We start from the raw sequence: 27,540 nt of genomic DNA on the forward strand, positions 1-27,540 counted from the left end.
GGAGAACTTGGACCTCTCCTCTGTGTTTCAGGCCCCCTCCCATCCCCTTCCCCTTGGACATAAATGAGAATGGCGAAGATCCCAACTTTAGAGTCAGACCTGGGTTTCTATTTTTCTTTACATCTCTGACATCTCGGATAAGCCGTTTCCCTTTCCCTGACAAGCAAGGCTGCCCTTTGCCTCCCCACTGATGGGGAGACCCTTCTGCTGACACAGTGCCGTTCTCAAGCCTCATGTGGTTCTCGCCCTCTGCTTCCACATCTGGCCTGGCAACGCTTGTCCTCCTGCGCTTTGCTCCTCTGGCTCCTAAGTATGTCAGGTCACTCTTGACTTTGAACTACCCTTTTAAAAAAAGCAACCCTGTCTCTCTCGTCACCTAAAGCAATGTTACCTGAGCCCCCATGTCCGCTACCCCCTTTGTGAGAAATGCACGTGGGCAGAGACGTCCACAGGTAAGGCCTTCAGGGCTGAGTTTCTGCGTTTCTCTGCGAGTCTGACTCCTGACCTGCCCCTTGCTGGCCCCCACCTGCCTCCTCTTGGCGTCCCCTTACCCCCCACTCTCCCTGCACCAGGAGGAGGCTGCCCACAGACCAGCATGGCCAACCCCGGCCCCAGGCCCCTCCCCTGGCCTTGGCCTTGCTCCAGGGCTCCGTGGTGGCACATGGTCAGTAGCCACCTCTCATCCCCTGGATTGAAGCCCTGGAGCTCTGCAGCAGCCTGTACTGCATGGGCCAGAGCAAGGTCTTCTTCCAGGCCGGCATGCTGGCCCACCTGGAGGAGTGGGACCTGAGATCACAGACGTCATCATCGGCTTCAGGGCTGCTGCAGGGGCTACCTGGCCAGGAAGTGAGTCCCGGGACACCCACACCTTGCTCGTGACCCCCCAGCTCTCCTGCAGTGGAGGGCACTGAGGAAGCAGGGCCTGGGCGCCCTCATGGCAGGAGGTGTCCCCTGGGGAGACCCAGGTAGCTTTCCCTGCCCCCTGCTTCCTGGATTTCTGCCAGAGGTTTAAAGTGAGCAGGAGGGAGCAGTGACTGTACTCAGATTGTCCTTCCAGGAAAGCCCCTGGCCATTGCCTTTCTTCCTTGTGTCCCTCCCGTAGGGGAGACACCCAGCGCCGGCTGTCCCCAGAGGACCCCGAGCTCCAGGGAGGAGGCGCCCTTAAGTCCTGACCACTCCTGTGGGGTCAGGGCAGGCTTGTGCAGGACCGCAGGAGGGGCAGCAGCTGCGTGTTTACCCCTTGACCCCTCTGTGTCAGTGCTTCCAGCCTGAGCCCTGAGCACTGGGGAGAGAGCGTGAGAGTGTGGTGTTTGGACAGATGGACATTTGCAGGACATGAGCTGCTGATATTCTTCTGCCCAACAACAGTGGTTTTCTGAGTTGCTTGAAGAAAGGCCCCGCCTCTCCCCGACAAAGGCTGCCTTATCTGCAAAATCAGATCAAATTTCTGGCCTTTGTTATGGGTGATTGTAAGACCAAATTGCAGTGTGTGGTCCTCATGGAATAACACCCATCACTCTTCTGTCCGTCCCTCAACCTGGGAGCAGGTGACCATGATGGCCCAGGGACATTTCCTGGGATGAAGCAACCCAATGGAAGGTCAGGCTGGCCTCCCTGAAGGGCGTAGGCCCATTGCAGCCTCTTCTGCTTGGGGACTAAAAGAAAAAGCCCAACAGCAGTTGAGTATAAAGACTCTCAGGCTGAGTTACCTCTGCTTCTCCATTTCCCGGTAAAATGGAGCCAGTACTTCCTAGAGCTGATGTGGGTTCAACAGGAAAGGCATGGACGGTGCAGGCACAGCGCCTGGCACACGCTCAGCCCTCCATCCACAGAGGCTCATTGCTCAGGAACCAAACGGAGACAGGGCCAACTCTCTGTTGTAGACTTCTCTGAGTCGCCAGGACGCTGATTTTCTGATAAAAACCTTCCATTTGGAGAGAAAATATCAAGTTGTCAAGTGGAGATAAGCCAGGGGAGAAAAGGACAGCATGCTCTCAGCCCCCGCCATGAACTTCTGCATCCACCTAATGGCAGTGACCACCAAGACCAGGCCTCCTCCTGTGGGTCACTGGGACCAAAGACACTAGTTCCATCCCTGCCAGCAGGGCTAGGTCTAGAGGGATCTGATCAGAAGGGGTGGGAGGGGCATGGACAGAGTGTCAGAGGAGTGGCCTTAGGCCCCTCACCCAGGTACCATGGGAGCAGAGCAGGGGACTGTGGACTCTACAGGGGAAGGTCCTAGAGGGCTTCTCAGGGGAGGTGATGTCAGATTTGGGCTTTGCTGCATGAACATGATCTCCCAGGTGGTTGCAGCAGGTGACCCTGGCAGAAGGTCCTCTGTAAGTAAGTGCCCAGAATCCTCATGGAGTGACACTCAGCAGCAGCCGTATGACCAGTATGGAGTGAGCAGGTGGCATTTTCTGGGACTGGGTCTCATACTGGTGGCATGAAGGTGAATAAGGCAAGCAGGCTAGTGAGTGTGGGTGGGTAGAGAAGGCAGAGAGGGCTGGGAAGAAGCCTATGGGCTGAGGCCAAGGGCCTCACAGTGCGCTGATTGCAGGTCTTTTTTCAAGGAGCGCAGAGCCGGATGAACTGAGCCAAGAATGACCTAGAATGTCAAGCTTGGGCTTGTTTCTCTAAGGGGAGCAGTGGGAGGGTGGGAAAAGCCCAGGGTGGGTCCTGGTGGGCAGAATATTTGACAAAAGTGACTCAGAATTGAGTGTGTTCAATTTCCCCTTTCGGTTCTCCAGGTTTATCTGGACCCACAGGATGTGTGGTTTATTGCAGAGACACACAGCTTCTGGCTGCATTTGCAAAGCTGAGAACAACTGGATCTTGTTCACACTCGGCCAGAGAAGATTCCTGGGTAAGCAGGGAGTTAGGGCCCCCGTCCACCTCCCCATCCTCACAACTAAGAAAATGATGATTGTCACTAGTTGACAGAAGAAGGAAAGGAAGCTCAGAGAGGTGAGGTCAGGGCTGAGGCAGCAGGCTAAGCAGGGGCAGAGCCTGCATGTGGAGGCAGGTGTGTCTGGCAGCTTCCTCCTGCCACCTGGGCCCCTGGACAGTGCAGAGGGAGGGTGATGCCTGCTCAAGTGGGCTCAGCTTGGAACACGGGCTCCTGAGACGAGAGCCGACACCCCAGAAGGAAGATGTAAGTTGCAGGTGCTCAGCCCTTTGGGAAACTGGAGGAAATGGAGGGGTGGAGGAGGAAAGAGGAGACAGAGTCCCCCCTGCTGCGGCCTGGCCACCCTGAGGCTGCCCGCAGGTGCTTCACTGCAGCTGATGGAGCAAAGGCTTCCTCTTGAGATACAAGGAATCCAGGTGTATCATCACCTTGTCTCTTGAATGCCTGCGCAGTGCCAGCCCCTGCGGGGGGATCTGAGGCCTGAGAGGGGAGGAACAGGAGACCCAAGTGGGGAGACGCAGGGCTTGCTATACAACGCCCACATTATGAACTCGGTTTTATAATTTTAAGACAAAAAGTCAAACTGTGAACACATCAGTCTAACAGGAGGGACATGGGCTTTGATCTATGTGTTTTACAGGCAGAGACAATGCTGGAAACTTTGGGGTTACAAAAACCATGTTTCCCCCTCACATATGCATGTCAGAAAGTCTGATCTTGGCCTCCACTCTGCCCATGGAGAGCTGTGTGACCCTGGGCAAGTCACCTCCCCGGGAATTGTTTCCTCAGCTTCTTACTCAAATTTTTAATACATATATATACTTTTTTTTTTTAATTTGAGTGTGTCAGGTCCTAGTTGAAGCAAATGGGGTGAGTTGCTCCACAGCATGTGGGATCTTAGTTCCTTGACCAGAGAGCAAACCCACGTGCCCTACATTGCAAGGCGATTTAACCACTGAGCCACCAGGGAAGTCCCTGTTACTCAATTTTTAAAAACTGGTTTCAGTCTTTTTCTGTGGATTTTAGGCCCTCTCTTGTGTATTTTCACCTTGTTGACTCTAGGTATTGCAAAGTGTCTGCTGGTCTCTCCTTGGCATCTAACCTGGTTTATGGTGTCCTTTGCATGTTTTAATATTTAGAGGACAAATAAATCAGACTTTTCTTTATGGCTTATAGGATTTGTGTCTTGACTAGAAAGGTTTCCTCAAATCAATCTTATTTTGAACATTTTTTTTCTAGGGCTTTGTAGTGTTTTCCTTCTGGCTTACATTTAGATCTCTTTGGGACTCACTGATGGAATGATTAGAAGCTTTCTCTTTCTTCCTCTTCCTCCTCCTCCTTCCCCTTTCTCCTTTTCTCCTTCTTCTCTTTCAAGCAGGACATATTTAATGGGTGCTTTTCTCAGTCAAGGTCTTCCCAGGTGGCACTTGTGGTAAGAACCCGCCTGCGAATGCAGGAGATATGAGAGACGTGGGTTCAATCCCTGGGTCAGGAAGATCCCCTGATGAAGGACAAGGCAAGCCACTCCAGCGCTCAGTCAAAAAGGAGCACACCCTTTCTTGGGTCTTCAAAGCAGCCTCATGGCAGTCTGGGTATGACTCCACTCTCTCCCCTCGACGTCCGCAGCAGCAGTTAGGGAACAGAGAGCGAGAAGCTGGAGGGAGCTGGGCCCCACAGCCACGCTTGGCCCTGGATTACAATATGGGGCGTTCTCCTCTGTTAGTCTCTGATAGGCCACTTCCTGGAAAGGCTGTTTCTGGGAAACAGGAGGACTCTGGAGAAGCCTGTCCCAGGCTTTGGAATGTCTGAACCAAGGGTCAGGCATGTATCAAATTTTAGATAAGTCCCATGTTTTTCCACAGTTCTCTCTTTCTCTTCTCATGTAATATTATCATAGCTGGAGTGAGGAGACATGAGGAAATAAGGTGTTTCCTGCCACCAGAATGTACAGGGTTCCTATGAAAATTTTGCAGATCAAAATGGCACAGAGCATAGACAATCTAGGTTTCACATCACAGTTTATTGGCAGAGGCTAATCTTTTGAAAAGCAGGGGATGCCTATAAAGGAAATACACTCAGAAATCTGATAATACTGTCTGTCAGAAAGAGCTTTTCATCCAGACAGACCAGGAAAACAGATGGAATTACTGCACTGCAGGTACAACAGGGATTCTGCTGTGTCTTTGAGAAGCTGGTTGTTTCATGTCCCCATAAGGGGTCACCACACCTCATATTTTAGCCAGGCTGTATCTAGGAGGGCAGGGGGTGCCCTGCCAGTCCTGGACAGGAGGAGTAGCAGAGAAGAGACAGGGTCCCACTCTTTGAGACCCCACGGACTGCAGCCCACCGGTCTCCTTTGTCCATGGGGGTTCGCCAAGTAAGAATACTGGAGTGGGTTACCATGCCCTCCTCCAGGGGATCTTCCCAACCCAGAGATCAAACCCAGGTCTCCCGCATTGCAGGTGGATTCTTTTCTGACTGAGCCCCAGGGAAGCCAAAATGGGTAACAGGGCTTAAGAATTTGTCCATTTGTGTTGAGAAAAAAAATGACCACCAAAAGATTTAATAATACCTCTCTGTTAGCAGATTTATGTCTGGTGCTGCTGCTAGAGTTTCAGCTTCAAGAGAACTCCAAGAGCATAGACACAGTACAGCGGGTTGGAGTTAACTGTTGGCTATTTCATTTGAAATGCTAACTGGAGAAGTCTGTTTTTAAATACATTTTCTGTTATTTTTTTCCCTGACTCCTGTTTCTTGTTGGCTTAGCTGCCCTGTTGTCTCTCCCATCTCCATCTCGGTCATTTTTCCTTGAGAGCCTCGTTTCCCTCTCTGGGGCCTGTGAGATAGTTGGGTTTTCCTCCCATCAAGCAAGATGAAGGTACAAATTTCTGAGAGAGTGGTGAAGATTAAGTCCCATACCCAATTAAACACACATGGAACTTTCTATAAAGGAGCCTGAAGAAAATTAAGAGATCAGAGTAGATGAAACAAGGACTGAATGTCCCTTGAGGAAGTATATTCCCTTTCATTTAATTTTGGAATAATAAAATCTGACATAGAAAAAAAAAAGGCAAGCAAAGTTTTATATAAGAAGAGTGTTGCTTACACGAATACTTACATAAAGAATTAGAAACAACCTAAAGTTCAATAGTCAGTAGAGGACAGTGGAGAGGACTTGGCCCCAAACAGGTTCGGGGCCATCCAGGCCAGGACTGAGTGGACTCCAGGCCCTTGTGGCAGAAAGGCTTTTGCAGAAACAAGGAGGGTGTGGGCTGTGGCACCAGCTTTATCAAGTTGGAGACTCAAGCAAAGGAAGGAAAATGTCATTTGGGAATAAAAGGAGTCACTTGCCAACTAACAGCTATCCACAAATAAATATTATTCTACATTAAAGGGAGTGCAAAAAAAAAAAATAAAGGGAGTGCAAATTCAGTCCCTTTTTGTGAACTGTGGACTGTAGCCCACCAGGTTCCTCTGTCCAGGCAAGAATACTGGAGTGGGTTCCAGTTCCTCCTCCAGGGCATCTGAGTTCTCAACTCAGGTATAATCTGAGTCTCTTGCATCTTCTGCATTGGCAGGCAGATTGTTTACTACTGGGTCACCTGGGAAGCCCACATTAAAGGGAGTAGAGCATAGTCATCACAAACCTGGGATTCGGATGAGAAAGGCTTTAGTTCAAGTCCAGGCTCTGGCACCAGCATGAAAACTTGGACTAACTGAAATTTAGGTGAATTTCAGGAGCCTGCATGTCATAGACTCTGGATCAGTACTAGTTATTACCAAAGACTAAAGAAAATGTTCCCAACCTCATGGAATTTCCAGAGTATTCCTTCCTAGCGGTTCTTGTCTTTGATTTTATTGCTCCTATGACTTCACAGATGGCTGTCTCCTCTCTGATTACCTTCTCCTTGTGCCCCAACAGGAGAGTAGGACTCTGACTTGGAGAGAACTGGTGGGAGATGAGTAGCTTTCCTTAACTAGTGGCCAGCAGAGCCCAGGAGACAGAGAACCACACTGGGTTAAGTCCCTGGTGGCACTGGTGGCCGTCCCAGGGGAACCCACCAGAGACATTGCCCCTCACTGCTCCCTGCAGCCCCTGCTCACTGGTGATGGAGCCCACCACCCGTTTTCTCATCCCCAAGGGTGAAGCCACACCTTCTTCAAGCCTGATTCAGACAAGGAGCTGAAGGGACATCTCTGAAACCCTGCTGCTGCCACCATGAGCTTTAATATCTACCACTCAGGTAATTGGCTGCCTCTTCTCTGGACGGTTCCTACTTGTGACCTAGAATTGAGGGTGGTTCCTCCAGGCAGAGTTAACCTACAGAGGAATTAAGAACCAAGAAGAGGAGGGATAAGCATCCTGGAGCTCCCCCAGAGGGGCCACGTGGAGTTCCCCCAATGGGGGAGTGTCCCCAGATCCTCTTTCCCAGCCTTCTCCTTGGGGATCCACTTGCTAGGTGCTCACTTTCTCCCCCACTGCCCTCTAGCAAGTGACTCAGAAGTGAGGCCAGGACAGCCCATGGGGAGGGGGACAGCAGAGAGAGTCCCCAGGGCCAGATGGGGCAGCGAGAGGAGGTCCACCAGGGTCCCTGGAGCTCCTCCTGCCCTCTCCCTGGCCCAGCCTCCTCCTGCTCCCCAGACCCTGGGACGTCAACACAGAGGCCTTTCCTTCAACTCTTGCCCTGCCACCCACCCAGCTGCTCTGCGAGGGTCAGTGGATCCTGAACTGAACCCCCATCTGGTCTTTTCTGCCTCCCACCTGTGTGACTTGGAGCACAGCTATCTGATCTCATCTATAAAATGGGAATAATATATCCCTTTATTATTATGAGGATGAAATGTAATGTGTGTTCATGGCCTGGGCCAGTGCCTGACACACAGTAGGTTCTGCGTAGGTGTGGTGCTGTCCCCTCTACCTAGAATATGTTAGTTCTAGGTGGAAATTTCTCCCCTCCCCCAGAATCACCCCTTCCCCTAGCTGTGTTAGGGCACCTGTACAGTGCTCCTGTATATAAGCACCTGCTTACCAAGTGATTGCATCAAATATCCCTGCAGATCCCCAGGTGCTCAGTTATTACCCCTGCCCACCCCCTCCCCAATCAATCAATACACAGATTTAGTGCTCTGGCTTCCCTTCATGTGAGCCCTAGGTTCCTTTCTCCCTTAGTGATCCAGGAAAAAGAGAAAAACTAAGAACACTTCATGTTGCAGGAAAGACAGAAGGAAAGGGAGAGAGATCTGATGTCTAATAAGGACACCAATCTTATTGGATTAGGGCCCCATACTTATGACCTCATTTTACCATAATTACCTCCTTAAAGGCCCTATCTTCAAATATAGTCACCAGAGGGTTAAAGCTTCAACATATGAATTGAGGGGTGGGGGGAAAACAGTTCCATCTGTAACCCCAGGTGATTCCACCAAGAGTACCCCAGGTCATTGCTGCTCAGAAAGATGAACTTTGATCACTTGATCCTCAGTACCATTTACCTTCCCCCATAATTTCTCCAATTTTCTTTTTTTCTGTCTAGCACTCAGAATATTTTTGCTTAAACTGCAACAACTGCTTGCTCAAGACAAAGCCTGGGAGAGTTTTGTGGCTGAGGTCAGTTTGTCCAGGTAAACTGCACAGGTGCACCAGGAAGGTCACCCAGATCCTCAGGCCCCAGGCTGGTTTCCTCCTGGCAGGCACACCTCCTCCTGGCAGGATCCTATGGTGTGGTGGGCTTGAGGATGTTCCTTCTCGAGAATCCATGAAGAATGTTTCCTCCACATCAGTGAATGGCCTCGGACTAAGAAGAGATGAAACCTGTAAGGAAGGAACAGGTTATGTGGCCTTGGACAAGTTACTGATCTACTTGCCATTACTTTCTTCATCACTTCAGTTTTATTCAGAAGACACAGATCATGCATGAAAAGTACCTTGCATCATGGCTGACACAGAGTATGTGCTCAGTTAATATTAACTTTTAAAATAATCTTGTTGGGAAGAATCAGGGGCCAGTGGCCTTCTTCCAGGAGATGAGAACCAAGTAGAACTTCCTTTGTGAAAAGTCAGGAAATCCTGACATCAACATCACTTTGCATTCCCAGGGATTCTGACTTGAGCCCTTTGTTTAGGAACTGTACCAACCCTGAAGGATCCTGCTGGCCGATAAGACAGAAAGGCTGGAGAGGAACTGGGTGGAGCTGGTGGGGTCCTGGCTCTAGTCCTGCCCAGCTCTGGGGCTCTGGGTTTATTTCTTGGAGCCTCAGATCTGTCCTGTGTCCAGTGGGAATAGCAATTCAGTCTAATGGATTGTGGTGATGGCCTCAGAGTGAACTGCAGGTCAGAGGTGGGGAACCAAGTGCAGTCATAAGGCCCAGGGAGGCCTGGACCAGGGTCAGACCCAGGGTCAGGGTGGAGCAGAGGGTCCAGGTTGGAGGACTAGTAGGCAGGCTTGGGCAGCAGGACCAGAACGAGAGTGAGGAGAGTGGGCCCCGAGGACACAGAACTGAAGGGGCTGTGACCCTAGCAGAGGTCCCCTGAGTGGAAGGTGGGACATTTCTTTCCTCCCTGATAGGATCTCCCCTTGCTGGACTAGAGGGCCCTGGGTGACCATGTCTGCACACCTGCCTGGGACCTGGGTTCTCACTCCATCCGGGACCCTCTTCTAATCTACATGGAGCTGCCCTGACAGTGGGAAGGCCGTGTGACTCAGTGAGCCCTCCAGGGTCACAGTGAGTGGCTGTGACTGTGTGTCATTTGAGGGATTCTGAGGAGCCTCGTGCATCCCCACCCAAGAGAAAACACTTCCTCCACCAGCTGTGCAAGTGCTGGGCTCTTCAGGCTCAGCCATTCAGATGGGTGTTTCCTCAAGCCTCTTGAATCTTTAGATGTTCCATAAAGTCGCACATGGCCTTGGGGTGCAGTCAGGTGAAGCTGTCACAGGTAAAGTGTGAGTTAGGCTGGTGACACCTGCGAGGTCAGGGGTGCTGAGCACTGGAAGATGTCAGAATTCCAGTTACAGTTAATGCAGAGTGGGATTCAGGTTCCCATCAGCCACAGGACAGAGTCAGGACAGGTTTCACACACGAAGCTTCCATTGTGCTCAGGACAAGTTACAGCTAAGGTGGCAAGCTGGTGACCCCTGAGAGGTCAAGGAGCTGGGTGATGGGTCAGGAGTCAGTGAGGTGGGCTGGAGAGCCATGGGGAACCAGGGCTCAGGGCACATCTCCTGCTTCCCTGTCAGTTGGGGCAGTGGATGGACCCAGTGACCTTCTGTGAAAGCCAAGGTCATCAGGCTTAGGGGAGAGCAGATGCCAACCAAAATGATCATTAAGGGTCCTTCTAGCTCTAAGTTTTGATTTTAAAAAAATTCTCCATACACTGAAGTAACCAGTCTGCAAAATCAGAGGGCACAGTCCCCCGGACTGTCCTTATGTTTGACACCAACAGTCAATTTCTGGGGTCCAAAAAACCACCCTCAGGTTTGAGTTTTCCCTAGAAGGATGCTCCAGGATCACTGAAAGGACAGGACAGGATTCAGGTTCCCATCAGCCACAGGGCAGTCTGGGCGGGTTTCACACACGAAGCTTCCATTGTCCTCAGGATGAGTTACTTTCCTGAATTCAGTGTGTGGCAGGATACATAGAGCACTGCTCACCAGGAATGCTCACCCTGTTTAAAAACAAATTACCGTGACTTGTCATCTCCAGCCCCTCCCTGAGGTCAGACAAGTGCCCTAGAGTCCAGCTCCTCCAGAGGTCCGAACTGATACCACGTGACACAAGACCCCATTATGTCACTTTGCCAGACTGCCCAGTGGCCAAAGGCCCAGGCAGATGAGGACACTCGCATCGGCCAGACTAATCTAGGGGCTTAGGAACCACTTCCCAATAGCCAAGGGCAAAGAACAGGTTGACTCCTCACCACATGCTGAGGCCCTTCAGTGAAGGTTTTCTGCTCTAATCCCACTTCTCTTAGTTTATCTGTGGAGTTACCACTCTACCAGCTCTTTGTAAGTGTTGGTGTTGACCTGCTTCTGAGACGTCTTTGTCAAATGCCTCTCTGAAGTCAAGAGTATCCTAAGATTCTTTATTTATTTTTTCCATGATTGAATAAGTACATGGAGCATCAACAATGTCCAAACATGGGTTCAGTGTTGAAATTTTTTTTAATTTGCAAAATTATTTTCATTTAATTTATACAATAAATTTTCCACTTAATTCATAATCTCTGTTTTATGCAAGGTAGATCTTGTTGAGCCGATTTTACAGAGAAGCAAATTGTCTTTCTTCATCCTTTGATGTTCATTGTTACAAGGAAGAGGCAGTTGTACTACATGAATATCTGGACCAACCGGACAAGAAGAGGTTTTTAGTAGAGTTTCCTCAGATTAAACAGAAGCTGGAGAAGAGCATAAAAAGTTGCATGAATGTGCAGACAATGTTGACAAGGCGCACAGGGACTGTACCATCTCCAATGTGGTAGCCAGTTCCACCAGCATTGCATCTGGCATCCTGACCATCCTTGGCCTGGTTCTGGCACCCTTTACAGCGGGCATCAGTTTGGGACTCTCAGCCACTGGATTAGGGCTGGGAGCAGCAGCTGCTGAGACAGGTGTGTCCACCAGCATTGTGGAACTCGTGAACACGTCATCTGTAGAAGCCCAACTTGATTTCCACAGAATAGCCCAGAAGATTTCCAGTGGGAAAAGCCTCTACAAAGTGAAAGATTTTAGGAAGCATATCCGTGCCATCAGGATGGCCAAAAGCAGCCCTCAGTTAGTAGCTGGGCGAGTCTCTGGCCGAAGCACCCAGCCAGTGAGAGCAGCTTTTGGAGGCACGGCTTTTGCAATGACCAGAAGAGCCCGCATTTGTGGTGGAGTCTCTGCAGGTTTGTTCTTCCCATTTGGCATATGGTCCCTGGTGAAAGATTCACAGGACTTGCAGGGTAGGGCAAAGACAGAGTCTGCTGAGAGACTGAGGGAACAGGCCCAGAAGCTGGAGATGAATTTGGAGGTGCTCACCCAGATCTATGAGCGTCTGAAGTAGGCCCCAATTCGGGCATCCCAGAGCAGTGCAGGGACCAGGAACACGTGAGTGGCCAAGCCCCAGAGGTAACTTGCTAGAGGGTGAGATTGCAAAACAAAATTGGTGGAGCTGAGTGTTAGGAGTTTGGTGTTTCTGTAGCTGAGCACAGCAGGGGAGGGGTGCATGCAGGTGGTAGATGGAGAGAGAGTAGGAAGGAGCCTGAACTGGGGGGTGCGGGTATGGGGAGAAACCACTTATTTTGGACTAAAGAAGACACTGGGGGCAGAATAACAGGAGGGGCACAGGAACTAGCAATGAGAGATCAGGAATAGAGAAGGGTTGAAAATGGAGAAAACCCCAAGAGTTAGGACTGCTGGGGTCCAGGAGAAGTAGCAAGGGCTCCTCTATCGCCCTCCCCAGGGTCTGATGCCCCAGCAGGAAGAGTTTCCTCCTGGTGATGCTCTAGCCCTCCTTCTCCAGCATCAATTCACCTTTGATCCCAGCAGGCTTATCTTAATTAGGCAGTGACTACTCTTTTTTGTTTTTTTATTAAAGCAAAGTTGATTTGCAATATTCTGTTAGTTTTGGGTATACAGCAAAGTAATTCAGTTATACATGTATTTATGTATATATCTATATTCTTTTTCATTTTTTTCCATCACAGATTAAAAATTTTGAATACCATCCCCTGTAGTATATAGCAGGTCCTTGTTTATTTTATGTATGGTAGTATGCATCAGTTAATCCCATACTAATTTATCACTCCCCACTTCGGTAACAATAAGGTTGCTTTCTGTAAGTATTTCTGTTTTGTAAATAAGTTCATTTGAACTCTTTTTTTTTTTTTTCCCCTTTTGGCCATACTAAGCCATTTGTGAGCTCTCAGTTTTCTCAACCAGGGATGAACCTGGGCCATGGTTGTGAAAACACCAAATCCTAACCAAAAGACCACCAGGGAATTCCCTTAGTATTTTTAACATTCCACTAATAAGTGATTTCATATATTTGTCTTTGTCTGACTTACTTCACTTAGTATCATCAGCTCTGAATCCATATGTGTTGCTACAAAGGGCATTATTTCATTCTTTTTTATGGCTAAGTAATATTCTATTGTATATATGTACCACATTGCCTTTACCCATTCATCTGCCGATGGACATTTAGGTTACTTCCATGTCTAGGCTATTGTCAATAGTGTTCTATGGACATTGGGGTGCGTATATCTTTTCAAATTTGAGCTTTCCCCTTGCCAGATATTTACCCTGAAGTGGGATTGCTGGATCATCTGATAACTCTATTTTCAGTTTTTCGAGAAACCTCCATACTGTCCCCTATCGTGACTGTACCAACTTACATTCCCACCAACAGTGTAGGGGGGTTCCCTTTTCTATACATCTTCTCCAGCATTAATTATTTGTAGACATTTAGATAATGGTCCCTCTGATTGGTGTGAGCTGATACCTTATTGTAGTTTTGATTTACACTTTCCTAATAATTAATGAGATTGAGCATCTGTTCATGTGCCTGCTGGTCACCTGTATGTTTTTGAAGAAACATCTATGTACGTCTTCAGGCAGTGACTCCTAAATAATGATGGTGGTAATGATGGAAGCAGCAGCAATGATGATGATGATAACACAGTGGATAAAACATTTGACAAGTTGCCAGGGGCTCTTTGGGTCCAGAGAGAAGCAACAAACCAGTGAATTTCCCGCGAAATTCCAAATGTTGCGTGGGAACCGAGGTTGATTAGAAAAAAAGGAAGAAAAATGAAAGCAGCAGGCAGCAACAGGTCACGAACTTTGCAGTGAGTCAAGGAAGTCAACCAGCCTGGGGCCAACGGACACAGCCTCTTAGAACCTCCATTTCTTCCTCAGGTGAGGTTGGTGCTTGATGAGATATTCCAGGTCTGCCTGGGTCTCCCCACCTAGGGTTCTCTAGACTCTGGTTCAATAAATACGATCTGATTCACTGAGGCTTCCTTGCATTGACTGATGGGCTCACCTGGGCTCCAGATGCCTGACCTCCTTCCCCATGAGTCTGTCTCCCAGGATCTCAGGGAGCATGTCCTCCATGGATCCTCCTGCCTGCCCACTGGGCTCCCATCCAGTCATTTCCCTCAGACACTGGAGCCCTGCAGGCCCCATGGGACCCCCGGGGGAGCCCATGTCATCTGACTTGGGCTGAGCATGGGGATACTCCTCCTCCAGCCCCGGGGACCAGGATGGACATGGGGCCCCCAAGGGTGACTGAGAGCAGACGGCCTGTGTGCAGGTGTGAGAGAGGGTCAGCCATAAACAGAGGGGCAGAGAGACAGCACATGCCTCACCCAGGCTGCCTTCACATGTCACCAGGACTCCTGCAGGACCTTCCAGAATAGTCTTCCTGTGTTTACCTCGGGGCACTGCCCTACCTCCACCCGTCTATTCCCCACACGGGACTAAAATGACCCTTAAGAATATCGACCTTAGCAACACCCGCTTCCAGCTCTTCCCTGGCACCCATGACTCTGAGCACAGACGCCCAAAACTTCCACATAAAAGGGCTGGGGGCCGCACAGCTGTTAGCTGGAGACAGTTAGGAGGAGACTGTCGGCAGGAGACCAGGAGCGGGTGGTTGCGGATCCCTCCCTCCAACAGTCACCCGGCAGTGGTGTCCTCACAGTGTAGAGTGTTAGAAGAGGGGGATGGCGGCCTTCTCCCCAGCCCTCCAGGCCTTCCAGCCTCAGGCTTGAAGGTGAGCTGAAGGGAGGGGGACAGGCAGAGTTCCAGACCCTCGCCTGACCCCCAACTGGCCAGGACCATCCTTGAGGGGCAGTGAACCTCTCCCTCATGCCCACCTCTGAGACCTGAGGTGGTGAAGGTCTCCATGGGTCCCCTTCCACAGAGGCCTCAGCAACTGGAGTAACTGGTCACTGTCATTAAGGTGACAGCTTTAACCAGCTTCAGTCACTCCATTCAAGTTCCAAGAACTGGTCCAGCTGAGGTCAGTTGTCGATCCCAAGGAGGTGCCAGAGGTCAGGGTTAAGTGGTAAGGACATTGCACAGCATTGCTTCAGGTCTACTCTGTGGTGGGGGCTGTTCTCTAAGAAGGACAACAGTTGGGAGCTAGGGATTAACCTGAAGGGCATTTGCTGCAACACATGTTCCTATGGATCCTATACAATGATCTCTCCAGGTTAAACTAGAAGCCTGAGGGCTGGCTTGGTGCTGGGTGCCTGGCTCCCTCAGTGGTAACGACTGAACAGGCTCTGGGGACTAAAGGGCATGAGCAGCTGAGATCTGCCTTTTCAGCAGGGCTTGGGTACTGGCAAGAGGACTTAAACCTGAGTGCTGGAGGAAGGGTCCCTGTCAGGGTAACCAGCCCTCGCAGGGAAAGCCACCTCTTAGCTAGGACCTGAACCTCAGGGTGAAAGTTGAGCCTTGGAACTTGGAGTTTGAGGTTTTTAACACATGAGTGTTATGCCCAATGTCCAAATCCCCGAGCGGGAAGAGAAGGCTTCCAAGACAATGCAACTCGCAGGAAGGGAAGTTTATTACTGACTCGAGCCAGGACTCTCCGCCCGCAACCAACGCAGTGGTGCGGGTCAGAGAGCCCCGAGCCCAAGCTGTTACACAAATTTATAGGGTGAGAAGCGGATTGGTTACACATTTGCAAAGCAATTTCATTGGTCAATACTTTCGCGAGCACGGGACTTTCCTGGGGGTTTCCGCCCCGTTCCTGATTTCCTAATTGGCAAACAGTGGTTATTGTTAAGCGAAAGCTACCTGATAGTAGGAAGGCCTACTCCTAATCTAAGTTGCGTTACTTCTGCTCGCCTCACATTCCCCCCCGTCTGTTGTTCAAGTAGAGGAATCTTCCTCTTTTCCATCTTGGGCCGCTGACACTATAAGTGGACCCAGGAGGGTGGAAATTAAGGCAGTTGAAAACAAGACTCAAACCATCTCTGCTGAGCTTCCCGTTCTCTCTTTCTAATCAAGACCACCTCAGACAAGGAAGTAAAAGACTTCTCTAAATGACTGATTGATTCTCTTACCACTCTTGTATGGTCTGCATAGAAACCTCGCAGACCCTACCCTGTTGGAGAAAAATCAGGTCATCTACAGCAGCTCGTAGGGAGGAAAGCCCTTGGCCTTGCAGAGAGAGTAAAGCTTGGTTCACCCATATCTGAGGTACTTGGCCCTGCAGGTTGCACCACACTCGGGTCTACCAAATCTCTGTTTCCTATGTCCCATTCCCGGGGCCCATCACAAGAGGTTACACAGTTTCAGCTCCTCCATAATCAGCAGGAGAATTAGACCTCCCGGCAGACAAGTCAAAGGATTTGACTTGTGAGGTCTTGCCTTCCATTCTGCTCCTGTTCTTCCGGTGTGGCTTGCCGCACGTGATTGCAGTGAACCCAGGGTCCAATCCCGTCGACCTTTACAGCAGTAGGAGTGGTAAGGAAAACAACATAAGGGCCTTTCCATCTAGGTTCTAATACACACAGGAGGGGTCTTCCATACAGAATCTCAAAAGGGCAGCTTATAAGGGGTGTTACGTGCCTGAAAGAGTGCGAAGGGAAGGAGGGTCACCCAGTCCCGCCAGTCTCTATTGCCAACTTCGTTCTGATTCATTCTCTCAACCTGTCCTGAGCTCTGGGGATTATATTCCATTTCGTCCCCAGAGCTTGGGCCAGCCCTTGTACAGTCTGGCTCACAAAGGCAGGTCCATTATCAGAGCCCATCGTCACTGGCAGCCCGTACCTAGGCACTATCTCCTCCACTGTTGCTGTCTCTCCCTTAGCGGGGAAGGCTTCCACCCACCCTGAGAAGGTATCTACCAGAACCAACATATAGCGATACCCGTACTTGCCTGGCCTTACCTCAGTGAAATCTCCCAGTGTTGCCCTGGCTCTTCCCCTCAGTACCTCGTTCCCATGTGCTGCTTTTTCCCTGTCCTCATCAGCTGGCACGCTTTGCAAGCCTGGATTATCTCTCGTCCAGTTGTATTTTCCTCAAACACTGATCAACACGCAGATTCAGTCCATATTTGCTTTCATTTATCTACTGAGTGTACCCAAGCTTCTTCTTCAGAGACTGGCATCTCAGGGGGAGGAGGGCGAGGGAGCCTGAAGTAGACCTTCACAGAATCATAGATAGCGCAGTCAGAGTGCCAATCATGATGATGCGGGCAAAGAGTCCCTTCCATACACCTCTAAATCCAAGTCTCCTGAGGACCTGAGAGGCATTGCTACCCTTCTCTTTATGCAACACAGACACCACGGAATCAGCAACAGTACGTTCAAAGCAGGCAAACTTCATCATGGTGTATGGTATCTGTCTAATCCAAAGAGGAGCAACCCCCTTGTAGAACGCCTTTAAGCCTTCTTCCTTATACATTTTGGGAGCTGCATCCCTCAGAGTGTTAACCTGGTTGGGTTTGAATTCGAACCTTAGCAGCTTCCATAGGAGCCAGAGCAATGTCAGCAAAGAATTCAGCACTGGCAGAGGCAGCCAAATACAGTGATGTGTGCCACAGATAGGCATTCTCCTCTACTTCTGTGGGTCCACCTGCATACGGCATTTCACTAAATCCAGAGGAACAACAGCAGTGTGTGTCAGACCACAACTTAAGACCCCACCAAAGCCACACAGTGCATAAAACTTCGCGGAGCCATATTCACAACTGTACTCTTCTACCGCGGCGGCTCCCGCTTTCCTTTGCCCATCTGTAGGCAGGGCAAGGGCTGGGTAGGGCCCATCTGAGTGTCTGGAAAGGCTGTTTCATCGGCTCAGTCCAAGTCCAGTTTGGGGTCTCTTTACTTCCCTCATACAAGGGCCGGGCCTTCTCAGCAAACCCCATGATCCACAGTCTGCAATATCCAACAGTCCCCAGAAACTCTCTCACCTGGCGGGGGGTCTTGGGCCTTCATGGCCTGGGTTAGCCACCTTTGCCCCTGCCCGATCTTATACCCCAAACAGGTGACCTCTTGCCGGGCTAGCAGAAGGACCTCTGGGTGGCAAGTCCGATATTCGTAGAGGTCCTCACTCAGAGCCTCTTGAACCTCTGTGGGATTACTGGTTGGCCTTCCCCCTCGGTCCACTCAAAGGCAAATATCTCCCGGCTCTGGGCCGCCAGGGGTAGGCTGAAAAAGGCATCTTTCAAGTCCAACACAGTGTACCAAGTGTACTCAGGCAGCAAACTGCTCAGGAGGGTATACGGGTTAGAGACAGTGAGGTGTATGTCACTCACCCGTTTGACTTCTCGCAGGTAATCTGTCCCCCCTGGCTTCTTCACCAGCAGTAAGGGAGTGTTCCAAGGGGATTGACACCGCTTGAGAATTCCGGCATCCATGAGACATCGAATGTGGGGAGTGATCCTCCACCGAGCTTCCTGGCTCATGGGGTACTATCTCACTCTCACAGGAGTTGCCTAGGCCTTTAGCTCGATGACGACCGGATGTCTGTTTGGCCAGTCCCATCCCTGCCATTTCAGCCCAGGCCAACGGGTATTTATTCATCTCTTAAGGCTAGGGATCCAAGTCCATCCATGACTGTCATTCTCCCAGCTCTGTAGGCTTAACTGAATAAAACCCAATGGCCTCTCCTTTCTTCCACAGAATCTTAGCATAATCAGTACTGCTATGACACAGGAATGGGATCTCATTTCTCTCCATTTCCTGCTTTAACCACTCTCTCCCCAAGAGTTCTCACCTGCTTAAGCCCCTCTCTAGAAGGGACAGATGTTTTCACAATATCATCAATAGCCCGCCACTGATCACCAAGGTAAAGTGCCACAGCTGTGAGTGAGTCCTCAGGTGCAAAAGAGCAAGAACTTTCTGGGTCTGATCTCCACCATAGAGAGGTATAAAGCCTACGTTTGACAGGCTAATACGAAAACATTCCAGATTTTCAGGGTCCCCATACCTCAGATCTAACATGTAATCTTCAGCAGAATTTTCCAGTTCCTCATGACTGCAATTATCCAACATATCCACAGGGAATGCCATCGGCCACAACAAGTCTCTTCCAAGTAGAGGGGCTGGGCATTCTGGTATCACCAAAAATGAATGGGACACCTGGTGGGTCCCCAGATCTACTTTTCATTCTGTGGTCCAGTAATATCTTTTTGTCCCCGTGGCTCCTTGCACCAAGCTGGTTTTCTTAGACATTGGTCCCAGTTTTTTATTTAAGACAGAGTGTTGGGCACCAGTATCTACCATGAAGCCAACGGGTTTCCCCTCCACATGTATGGTTACCCAGGACTCGGAGAGGGGTGCCAAGTCTTGACTCCCCCAGTCACTGTCTTCCCCCACATATAGAACTCGAGTTCTAGGGGAGATTTTCTCTCTCTGGGTCGTTCCTCTCCTCGGGTCCCTCTTAGGGCACTCGTTTTTCCAGTGCCCCTGTTCTTTGCAGTAGGCACACTGATCTTTCTTTAGGGCCTGCCTTTTTGGTTTCTGTTTTTCTCCCATCCAGGGGTCTCGAGGTTCCCTCAATTCTGTTCCGGCCCTTTCCTCCCGTCGAATTCGTTCTTCCCTTTCTTCTGGGGTCTCCCTATTATTAAATACCTTTTCAGTAAATCCTGTATTGTCTGTTCTCCCAATCCCTCTATCTTTTGTAACTTCTTCCTAATATCTGGGGCTGCCTGATTTACAAACGCTAACAGAACTGCAGCACTGACTCCTCAGCCTGGGGGTCCATAGGCGGCTTGCTTGCTGCAGCCCGCAGGCCAGCCATCAGAGTCTGGCGGTACACTCGGAGACACTCCCTACCTTCCGCTCGCTCAAAATCCCAGTTAGGCTGCAACAGAAGAAACCCCTCATCCATGAGATGAGGCTGGGCGGTTGGCCTCCCGTTGGCCCCTGGGACCCGTTTCCGCACTTCTGCCAGAATTTGCTCCCGCAACAGCTACTGACAATCGTAGTGAAAGGAGAGTTTCACCTGGTTGGGCTCTAGTTACTGAGCCTCACTTATTGTAGGGCCTTCAGAATCCGCCAGAGTGTAGCCCTGGCCAGGACTCATCAATTGCCCCCACAACCGCTCACCTGTTCACTGAAACTCCTGAAAAGAGTAGGAACGAGACCAGAGACAATGCCGGCACACACATAAACACGGACAAACACGGAGAGCCGAAGACAAACACACAGACAGACAAACCCCGGCCAACAACACAGCGCTAGGTTTTCGGGCCCCCTAACCAGACTCGGGATCAGGAGAGGAACTCTCCTTTCCACAGAGCCGGCTGCCTTCCAGTGCGCTCGCTGGCCTCGGCCTTACGCCAGCTGGAGAAAGCTTTCTCCTGTGCCAGATACCTTCCTGCTTCACAGCAGGGCCCCAGAATTTACTCTGGACTTCCTGTGCCAGATACCTTCCTGCTTTACAGCAGGGCCCCGGAACTTACTCTGGACTTCCTGTCCTGCCTGAGACAATGCCGGCACGCACACAAACACGGAGAGCCAAACACAAACACACGGACAGCTGACAACACAGCGCTGGGTTTTCGGGCCCCCTGAGTTTTCCTGAGCACTGGTGCTATTATCTATCCTTCCCCTCTGTCCTGGAAGTGTTCTCTTCCCCCGGTAAAGGGATCCCGGATGAGCCCCCAAATGTTATGCCCAATGTCCAAATCCCCGAGCGGGAAGAGAGAAGGCTTCCAAGACAATGCAACTCTCAGGAAGGGAAGTTTATTACTGACTCGAGCCAGGACTCTCCGCCCGCAACCAACGCAGTGGTGCGGGTCAGAGAGCCCCGAGCCCAAGCTGTTACACAAATTTATAGGGTGAGAAGCGGATTGGTTACACATTTGCAAAGCATTGGTCAATACTTTCGCACACGCGGGACTTTCCTGGGGGTTTCCGCCCCGTTCCTGATTTCCTAATTGGCAAACAGTGGTTATTGTTAAGCGAAAGCTACCTGATAGTAGGAAGGCCTACTCCTAATCTAAGTTGCGTTACTTCTGCTCGCCTCACAATAAGCTGCCTCTCTGCTTGCATGGCCCTGCAATAAAACTTGTTCTGCTCCAAACTCTGACATTCTCTTATTGCTTGACCACACTGTGCATCAGGCAAACGGACGTGCTTTCAATACAACATGCAGCCCAAAGTATTCTGCTGGGGCCTGGGGTCCCTGAGGGCAGAGCTGAAGGCCAGGCTAACTCCATCCCCAGGAGCAGGACTGAAGGGCTGGGGTAAGTGGGCAGGAAGGAGGGAATGTCCATCCAATGCCATGTTCTGACCTGGTCACCCATCTGAGATTGCACCTGCCTGGACCTTCTGAGGAGCCTTCATGGGATGCCTCAGGCTCCTCCTCTCCAGGGAGGAGAGGGGAGCATCTGGGTGTTGCTCTCATGCCCACGGGCCTGCTCCACAGAGCACTGACTCTCTGGGTTTCCATGTGTGGAGCATGTGAGCACCTAACAGGCTCCCACACCTGGAGCCCAGGGCTGGAAGCCAGAGACCCGGGACCTGGAATTGATCCCAGGATGTCTCCTAAGTCCCTCTGCACGTGCTGCAGAGCCTTCTCCACACTTTTGTCCAAACCTCCCTTGGAAGACGTTCCTCAGTGCCTCTGACTCCCTCTCAGCCAGTGTTACCCCGAGGCTTCAACCAGCCCTTCCACTCCTTCCTGGAGACATCAGCAGTCATGGCCATCACCTGCCCGACCTTCAGAAATATGAGTTCATTCCTTGTCAATTCTTCATCAGTTCCTGGAGAATTCCCATACTGCACAGACTTCTCCCGGGCAGGGTTTCAGGCACTGAGTGTTACAACCATTCCTGTGTCTGAGCAAGAGAAACTGAGTCTGGCTAAGTGAGCACAGAAGAGCGTGCACTGGAGGGATGCAGGCCAGGTCAGAGAATGGACAGAAGCCCCAAACCTGCACAGTTTAGGAAGGAGAGGAAGCAGGACAGGTCCCCCTGCGGGAGCTCACGGTCTGTCCCAGAGGTCCCTGCCAGCAGGGTCTTAGGTCCAAGCATCCGGAATCCCAGTGTCAAGTTCCCACAACACAGAATAACTTGGGTCAGAGGACTGTATTCTTGGACCAATAGGTCAGGCTGAAGGATGAGGAAGAGGAATGTGTAATAGGGACCTGAACCCTTGAGAGAAATTCTCAGGTCAAGAGGCTCCAGATCTAGTGCTTCCTGGATGTACACGTGCCCTCTTAGATCAACAGAAGTGACTCTCCTCACCCTGTTCTGGGTCCAAGCACCCCACACACAACAGTAAATACACTGCTCACTTCCCCAGCTGGAGATAAACACGAATCACCTCCACTTGCTGCATCTTGCAGTGATGTCAGGGGTGAAGGACGATTCCAGTGCTTCTCCTGCTCCATTGGGCTCCTTTCTCAGTAGTTTGCATGTATATTATATATGTGCAGGCAACAGGGAGGTGCTGTAGAGACCCCGGTCTCCAGGAGCACTGCTCCCTTGATACCAGTCCTTAAGGGTGATCTCACTCAGTGTTCCTCTTTCCTGTGGGAAAATTCACTCCTGTGGAGCCTGAGCCCTTTGTTGGTCCCAGTTCAGTAAGACTGTGGAGTTTTCTGTTAACCTGTATCATCTGTCCTGGTCATCCAAGAAGGATTCCTAGAAGAGACCCATGAGTAGAAGGAATCCCTGGAGTTCTACTCATATTCCTACCACCCTCCTGTGTAGCAACTGTATAAATCTCTCTTGATAACCAAGGTCATTACCACATCTGACCCATAACCTCATTGTTATCTGCAAATCAAGGAGCATGAGGAATCAGATATGGCATTTCAACAAAACTTTCTGTTCTGCCTTCGCAGAGGTATTCCCCTCTTTAGTACTAAAACCTCTAGCCCAGAAAGATCCAGAATCATGAGCATTGAAAACAAAAACTGAGATGGGCTTATAATGAAACTCCAGTACTTTGTCCACCTCATGCGAAGATTTGACTCATTGGAAAAGACCCTGATGCTGGGAGGGATTGGGGGCAGGAGGAGAAGGGGACAGCAGAGGATGAGATGGCTGGATGGCATCACCGACCCAATGGGCATGAGTTTGAGTAAACTCTGGGAGTTGGTGATGGACAGGGAGGCCTGGCATGCTGCGATTCATGGGGTCACAAAGAGTTGGACACTACTGAGCGACTGGACTGAACTGAAGTGAATAATGTGTAACCATGAAATTTACAACCTTGTCTTAACTTCTTAATTCCTAGATCCATAAAACATGGACATGGGAGCAAATGCACTAAATACTGGATGTGGATTCAGAGCATGACACATTCCATGAGACCACAAACCAAGCGTTCAAGATATTTCTTCAGGACACATGGCACTGAGTCCCCTTCAGGACAGTTCAGTGATATCTCAGGCCACTGCTTCTGAGGGCTAAATTCATTAGGCTCCAAGTCAACTTTGATGAAGGGCAGCCCATGATGTATGGTTAGACGTAGTCTGACTACCAGCCACTTTGTTACACAGCCCAGTTTGAAAATGTTAGACTGTCTGGGGAAGGACTGTCTTATATTTTTGGAGGTTCACACAACTGTTTTTTTAGCCATACCACATCGCTTTTGGGATCTTAGATCCCAACGAGGGATTGAACCTGCACCCTCGGCAGTGAAAGTGCAGAGTCCTAACCACGGTCCACCAGGGAAGTCCCTCACAGAAATTCTTCTTCTGTTTTTTTCTGTAAAGTGCACCTCCAATGCTTTCATTTGTTTTTTTTTTTTTAGTGGGAGGATAATTGCTTTACAATGTTCGGTTGGTTTCTGCCTTACAACAATGAGAATCAGCCTTAACTGTACATAGATCCCCTCCCTTGTGGGCGACCTTCCCTGCTCCTATCCCATCCCTCTAGGGTACTCACAGAGGCCCAGGCAGGGCTCCCTCTGTTATACAGCACCTTCCCACCCAGTATCTGTTTTACACACATGTGTGTGCAGACTCAGTCATGTCTGACTCTTTGCAACCCCATGGCCTGTAGCCCATCAGGCTCCTCTGTCCATGGGATTCTCCAGGTAAGAATACTGGAGTGAGTTGCCATTTCCTCCTCCAGTTTCACACACGAGAGTGTAACTATGTCGATGCTACTTTCTTCATCCATCCCACCCTCTCCTTTCTCAGTTGTGTCCACAAGTCCGTTCTTGAACGAGTAAATTTAGCTCTTTCACCAAACTTGAAAAGTTTTCAGCCGTTATCTCTTCAAATATCTTCCCCTACTCCTTTTGTTCTTCTCTCCAGTTGGGAACCCAATTCCTCAATTACCTATTAACTTTATACCTTTTAATGTTTTCCTACAAGTCCATAAGGCTTTTTTTTTTTTAACTTTTTTCTTTTGTTTCCTCAGATTGGATAATTTCTTTTAAAATCTATGTTTAAACTCACTCTTTCTCTGCCATCTTCATTCTGTTATTAAGTGCAAACATTAAATTTTAGAATTTCAGGTACCGTATACTTCAGTTCTAAAATTTTCTCTTGCTCTTTTTTTGTCCTTTGGTATTTTCTATTCTTCTGTTGAGATTTCTATCTTTTCATACACATGTAATTTTCTTTATTTCATCAAGCATAGTTATAATAACTGCCTTTAAATTTTTGTTTATTCATTCCCATATCTGGATCATTCAGTGTTGAACTCTGTTGATAGTCTTTTCTTTTGAGAATGGATTACATTTTCCTTGCTTCCGGTTCAGTCGCTCAGTCGTGTCCGACTCTTTGCGACCCCATGAATCGCAGCACGCCAGAACTCTCTGTCCATCACAAATTCCTGGAGTTTACTCAAACTCATGCCCATCGAGTCGGTGATGCCATCCAGCCATCTCATCCTCTGTTGTCCCCTTCTCCTTCTGCCCCCAATCCCTCCCAGCATCAGGGTCTTTTCCAATGAGTCAACTCTTCGCATAAGGTGGCCAAAGTATTGGAGTTTCAGCTTCAGCATCACTCCTTCCAATGAACACCCAGGACTGATCTCCTTCAGGATGGACTGGTTGGATCTCCTTGCAGTCCAAGGGACTCTCAAGAGTCTTCTCCAACACCACAGTTCAAAAGCAACAGTTCTTCAGTGCTCAGCTTTCTTCACAGTCCAACTCTCACATCCATACGTGACCACTGGAAAAACCATAGCCTTGACTAGACGGACCTTTGTTGGCAAAGTAATGTCTCTGCTTTTCAAAATGCTGTCTAGGTTGGTCATAACTTTCCTTTCAAGGAGTGAGCGTCTTTCAATTTCATGGCTGCAATCACCATCTGCAGTGATTTTGGAGCCCCCCAAAATAAAGTCTGACACTGTTTCCACTGTTTCCCCATCTATTTGCCATGAAGTGATGAGACCAGATGCCATGATCTTAGTTTTCTGAATGTTGAGCTTTAAGCCAACACTTTCACTCTCCTCTTTCACTTTCATCAAGAGGCTTTTTAGTTCCTCTTCACTTTCTGCCATAAGGGTGGTGTCATCTGCATATCTGAGGTTATTGATATTTCTCCCAGCAATCTTGATTCCAGCTTGGGCTTCTTCCAGCCCAGTGTTTCTTATGATGTACTCTGCATATAAGTTAAATAAGCAGGGTGACAATATACAGCCTTGACGTACTCCTTTTCCTATCTGGAACCAGTCTGTTGTTCCATGTCCAGTTCTAACTGTTGCTTCCTGATCTGCATACAGGTTTCTCAAGAGGCAGGTCAGGTGGTCTGGTATTCCCATCTCCTTCAGAATTTTCCACAGTTTATTGTGATCCACACCGTCGAAGGCTTTGGCGTAGTCAATAAAGCAGAAATAGATGTTTTTCTGGAACTCTCTTGCTTTTTTGATGATCCAGCGGATATGGCAATTTGATCTCTGGTTCCTCTGCCTTTTCTAAAACCAGCTTGAACATCTGGAAGTTCTTGGTTCATGTATTGTTGAAGCCTGGCTTGGAGAATTTTGAGCATTACTTTACTAAAGTGTGAGATGAGTGCAATATGGTCAACACTGAAATCAGATTGATTATATTCTTTGCAGCCAAAGATGGAGAAGCTCTATACAGTCAGCAAAAACAAGATCGGAAGCTGACTGTGGCTCAGATCATGAACTCCTTATTGCCAAATTCAGACTTAAACTGAAGAAGGTAGGGATAACCACTAGACCATTCAGGTATGACCTAAATCAAATCCCTTATGCATATTCAGTGGAAGTGAGAAATAGACTTAAGGGACTAGATCTGATAGACAGAGAGCCTGATTGTGAGGCAAGCAGAAGTAACGCAGCTTAGATTAGGAGTAGACCTTCCTACTTGGTACCACTGTTTTCCAATTAGGACCAATTAGCTTTCACTTAATACTGACCGCTGTTTGCCAATTAGGAAATTAGGAACGGGGCAGAAACCCCCAGGAAAGTCCCACACACGCGAAAGTATTGACCAATGAAATTGCTTTGCAAATGTGTAACCAATCCGCTTCTCACCCTATAAATTTGTGTAACAGCTTGGGCTCGGGGCTCTCTGACCCGCACCACTGCGTTGGTTGCGGGCGGAGAGTCCTGGCTCAAGTCAGTAATAAACTTCCCTTCCTGCGAGTTGCATTGTCTTGGAAGCCTTCTCTCTTCCCGCTCGGGGATTCGGACATCAGCATAACATTTGGGGACTCGTCCAGGATTCCTTTACTGGGGGAAGAGAACACTTCCAGGACAGAGGGGAAGGATAGATAATAGCACCGGTGCTCAGGAAAACTCAGGGGGCCCGAAAACCCAGCGCTGTGTTGTCAGCTGTCCGTGTGTTTGTGTTTGGCTCTCCGTGTTTGTGTGCGTGCCGGCATTGTCTCAGGCAGGACAGGAAGTCCAGAGTAAGTTCCGGGGCCCTGCTGTAAAGCAGGAAGGTATCTGGCACAGGAAGTCCAGAGTAAATTCTGGGGCCCTGCTGTGAAGCAGGAAGGTATCTGGCACAGGAGAAAGCTTTCTCCAGCTGGCGTAAGGCCGAGGCCAGCGAGCGCACTGGAAGGCAGCCGGCTCTGTGGGAAGGAAAGTTCTTCTCCTGATCCCGAGTCTGGTTAGGGGGCCCAAAAACCCAGCGCTGTGTTGTTGGCCGATGTTTGTCTGTCTGTGTGTTTATCTTCGGCTCTCCGTGTTTGTCCGTGTTTATGTGTGTGCCGGCATTGTCTCTGGTCTCGTTCCTACTCTTTTCAGGAGTTTCAGTGAACAGGTGAGCGGTTGTGGGGGCAATTGATGAGTCCTGGCCTGGGCTGCACTCTGGCGGACTCTGAAGGCCCTACAATAAGTGAGCCTCAGTAACTAGAGCCCAACCAGGTGAAACTCTCCTTTCACTACGATTGTCAGCAGCTGTTGCGGGAGCAAATTCTGGCAGAAGCGCGGAAACGGGTCCCAGGGGCCAACGGGAGGCCAACCGCCCAGCCTCATCTCGTGGACGAGGGGTTTCCTCTGTTGCAGCCTAACTGGGATTTTGAGCGAGCGGAAGGTAGGGAGCATCTCCGAGTGTACCGCCAGACTCTGATGGCTGGCCTGCGGGCCACAGCAAGAAAGCCGACAAATTTGGCAAAGGTAAATTTAGTAAGGCAAGAGCCCACTGAGAGCCCAGCAGCCTTCCTAGAGAGGCTAATGGAAGCTTTCAGGAAATATACACCTATGGATCCCCAGGCTGAGGAGTCACGCGCTGCAGTTCTGTTAGCGTTTGT

At 49.7% G+C, this 27,540-nt stretch overlaps 1 pseudogene; it reads left to right on the plus strand.

Annotated features, from left to right (window-relative positions):
• The first annotated feature begins 426 nt into the window (after positions 1-426).
• Positions 427-11,947, plus strand: LOC122679988 (annotated as a pseudogene).
• The last annotated feature ends 15,593 nt before the right edge of the window (positions 11,948-27,540 follow it).

Source organism: Cervus elaphus, chromosome 22 (genome assembly GCF_910594005.1).
Source record: "Cervus elaphus chromosome 22, mCerEla1.1, whole genome shotgun sequence".
Taxonomy (NCBI): domain Eukaryota; kingdom Metazoa; phylum Chordata; class Mammalia; order Artiodactyla; family Cervidae; genus Cervus; species Cervus elaphus.